Source organism: Myotis nattereri, assembly GCF_964212035.1.
Source record: "Myotis nattereri genome assembly, contig: HAP1_SCAFFOLD_140, whole genome shotgun sequence".
Classification (NCBI taxonomy): domain Eukaryota; kingdom Metazoa; phylum Chordata; class Mammalia; order Chiroptera; family Vespertilionidae; genus Myotis; species Myotis nattereri.
In genome coordinates, this window is record NW_027669646.1 from 78,576 (window position 1) to 82,025 (window position 3,450).

The 3,450-nt window shown below is 56.5% G+C and overlaps 1 long non-coding RNA gene across 1 annotated transcript; it reads left to right on the forward strand.

The window, feature by feature from the left end:
- The first annotated feature begins 361 nt into the window (after positions 1-361).
- Positions 362-3,009, forward strand: LOC308512561. The gene is made up of 3 exons (XR_013995475.1): positions 362-1,300; positions 1,931-2,211; positions 2,309-3,009. It is a non-coding gene; the product is annotated as an uncharacterized lncRNA (long non-coding RNA).
- The last annotated feature ends 441 nt before the right edge of the window (positions 3,010-3,450 follow it).

The following is a 3,450-nucleotide window of genomic DNA, read 5'->3' on the forward strand; positions in this document are numbered from 1 at the left end:
TCTGTAGGACACTCCCAGGTGCCCGATGACCTGCCAAGGTACCTGCTCAGAAACACCTTCATCTCCTGACCCCCGGGGGCCAGGCAGGCGCACCTGCCAGTAGCAAAGGGAGGATGCCCTCCAGCTCTGTGCCCGCAGAAGGACTGTCAGCCCCTGCGGGGGAAGCTGCTGAAGGCCGGGCGGTATGTGAAGCCCAACTGGAGACCTGCTGAGCCCGAGGCCCACCCAGTGCGCCCTGAGGCAGCCCTGCCTCCTCAGAGCCTTTCTCTGGGCAGAGCCAGGCCACCCCATTCCCCCCTTTCCCCCCCACCTCCCACACAGCTGCCCGCTGGTGCCTGTCCCTAAATAGGGCAGTCAGCCTAGCCTCAGCCCAGCTGCTTGGGACCTCAGGCCACAGGCCGGCAAACAGGAGTCACCTGAAGGCGGGGGTTCTGAGGACTCGAGGGCAGAAACAGCCAGCCACACCCTCTGCCCCAGCTCCTTCACCGCCAGGGTCCCCAGTGCCAACCACTGGACAGGAGGCGCTTCTCACTGGCTCCCCCAAAGGAGGAGAGGCTGGCTCCCCTGCAGCCTCCTCCACGGCCCCGCCATGGCCACGGGAGGTGGCGGCCACAGCAGCTCCAGCCCCAGCACCACACAGTGACTGCAGCCCCGGCTGCCAGGACGAGGCCTCAGCCCCGGACGTTCAGGGCACGTGGCCACCGTGGCCCCTGTCCTGGCAGTGTCAGCTTCTCAGAGCCCGACGGGTCCAGGGCAGGACCACAGGGAGGGGCTCCCTGCCAAGAGCCCACGCAAGTCACCCGACGTGGCTCCCACGCCAACGGGCCCCTGAGAACGTCAGTCATGGGAACAACTTAGAGAGCAGGCGGGTGTCGCCACAGCTGCGTGGGACCAGCAGGTGGAGCTCAGAAGATGAGCGTGGCCGTGGGTGACTGGTCTTTTGGACCCGCAGCCCCTGAGCCTTCAAACTCCTGACGCCCCTTCTGACCACCAGGGCCCCCTCTCCCATCGGCCGGAGGGGCCGGGAGCGACTTTGGAATGAAGAAGTGTTCCCGCCGCTGCTCCCATCTTTCGGTGAGTGACAAGGCTCTGCCGGACCCTAGGGTCACACTCCCACGATGGCTGCACACGTCTGACCCTTCAGAAACTGGTCTCTTTGAACAAATCCACGTTGGCCCGGGGATGCTCACAGTGCAGTCACAAACACACTCCCTGAGGCAGATGCTGTGCCCCTTACAACATGTGTCAGCAACCTGACCTCCATGAAAGCGTCCATGTGTGTGCTGCTGTGGGTGAGCAGGTACATGAAGGCACGCTCTCAGGGCTGGGCCCTGTGGTCCGGACTTGACTCCATCTCCAGAAGCCTGGGGCTCCCAGGAGAAGCCCAGACTGGCCTGACGACCAAGAACTCGCGGCCCTGGGTGGACCTTGGAGTCGGGCTCACTGATACGCCAGAGCATTGCCGAGCCAGGCCTGGGCCCCACACTCCTGAGCCCGGGGCCCGAGGCCTTCCAGGCAGGTGGCCTCAGGCTGTGCCTCTCTCCAGCTGGCTCCTGGGCCCCGGACCTGCCCCCGGGTTCACTTTTCTACCATCATGGGCTCTGCCCCGCCTGGCGCAGAGAAGCCCTGCCCGCCCCTCCCAGCAGAGGCCACAGTGTGCAGAGGGGAGCGTGTGCGAGAGGCGGGTACAGCCTGGTCGCTAACGTGGCTGTAGCCCCCGGTGTCCACCATCGAGGATGACACTTTGAGTCTTTGTTTCTGAGTCACTCCCCGGGATAGAAACCCAATTTACTATATTCCATACCCGTGTAGGCACTCATGGAATATATGTGTTTTGAGGTGTCCCCCAAATGGATGTACCACAGGCTGGCTGTCCACCAAATGTACACACACTTTAACAGCTGAGAACTCAATTTTCCCTCCTTTTCAGGGTTAGCGGATTTGATGTAATGGGTGAAGCCAGACTCAGCTTGGAACCAAGAAGATGTATCCTCTGGACTTTGTGATGGGGACACATCCAGGATGAAGTGTCTGGTCCCGAACGGGCCCCAGTCCAGGCATCCAGGGCCGCTGTGGACAGAGGATGCGCAGAAACACGGAACGCAGCGATTCTCGGTGTTTGCGGTTCCATTGCTTCAGCAGCAGCAGCGCCTGGACCACAACTGACGCAGCCATGGAGCCGCACACATCAAGAATCGTTCCTTCGGTTAGGTGTTTGTACGCATATCTCTCAATAACTGCCCTTGATTCCTCGACTGCTGGGTGTTGCGTCCCCTCAACTTTAATTTTTCTGTGTCCCCATAAAAAGTCCTGTGGAGACATGCTCTTCGTTCAAATCTTACCGTCTTCACTGATTTCTTCAAATCTGTTCAAACTGAAAAGAAGTGAAAATTAAGTGCGTTATCAGCTCTTAATGTGTCTACATTTTGGGGGGATACTACATGTACATTCAATGGAGAGAATTTTCCATCACTTGTCTGACCTCTTTGTACCTGTTTTGGGGGACAGCCTGTATTTACATTCAATGGGGACTCATTGTCCATTAGAAGCCTGACCTCTCTTTACCTTTTTGGGGGACAGCCCATATTTACATTCAATGGGGACTCATTGTCCATCAGCAGCCCAACCTCTCTTTACCTTTTTGGGGGACAGCCCATATTTACATCCAATGGGGACTCATTTTCCATCAGCAGCCCTACCTCTTTTTACCTTTTGGGGGGGACAGGCTATATTGACATCAGCTGGCATCAATCTTTCTCTTTAGGAGTCACACCTCTAGTGTGTATATGGCCAGTTTCCTGACACATGGTTTCCGGTTTCCTAAGGTGCTCTCCTGGGATGGGCTTGGCCTGGGGACCGGGGCTCTATAAAGAGGTTTTCCTTTGGCCTTAATGTGCTGACAAAGAACTGGGTGTGCAAATGTGTTCTGTCTCCGAGTGCTGTGACCTGTACTGATTAGCCATTGATTCTGGAATACAAAGATGGGTTTGTAATAAAATGAGTTGGAGTAGAATTGAGTCCTGGATTTCCTCACCGCTCATCACTGGCAGCGATGCCCGAGCTCCGGGCTCCCCGTGTATCCTCTTCCCAGGCCTTGGTGTATTTTAAGTCCCTCTAAGTGGAATCCCATTTTGATTTGGGATTTCTATCACAGCAGGAGCTCAGCTTAAAATGATCCTTGGGGCCGAAACCGGTTTGGCTCAGTGGATAGAGCGTCGGCCTGCGGACTGAAAGGTCCCAGGTTTGATTCCGGTCAAGGGCATATACCTGGGTTGCAGGCACATCCCCAGTGGGAGATGTGCAGGAGGCAGCTGATCGATGTTTCTCTCTCATCGATGTTTCTGACTCTCTATCTCTCTCCCTTCTTCTCTGTAAAAAATCAATAAAATATATTAAAAAAAAAATGATCCTTGGGTTTTCCAAGGCCACTCAACTAGGAAGAGGCCGAGG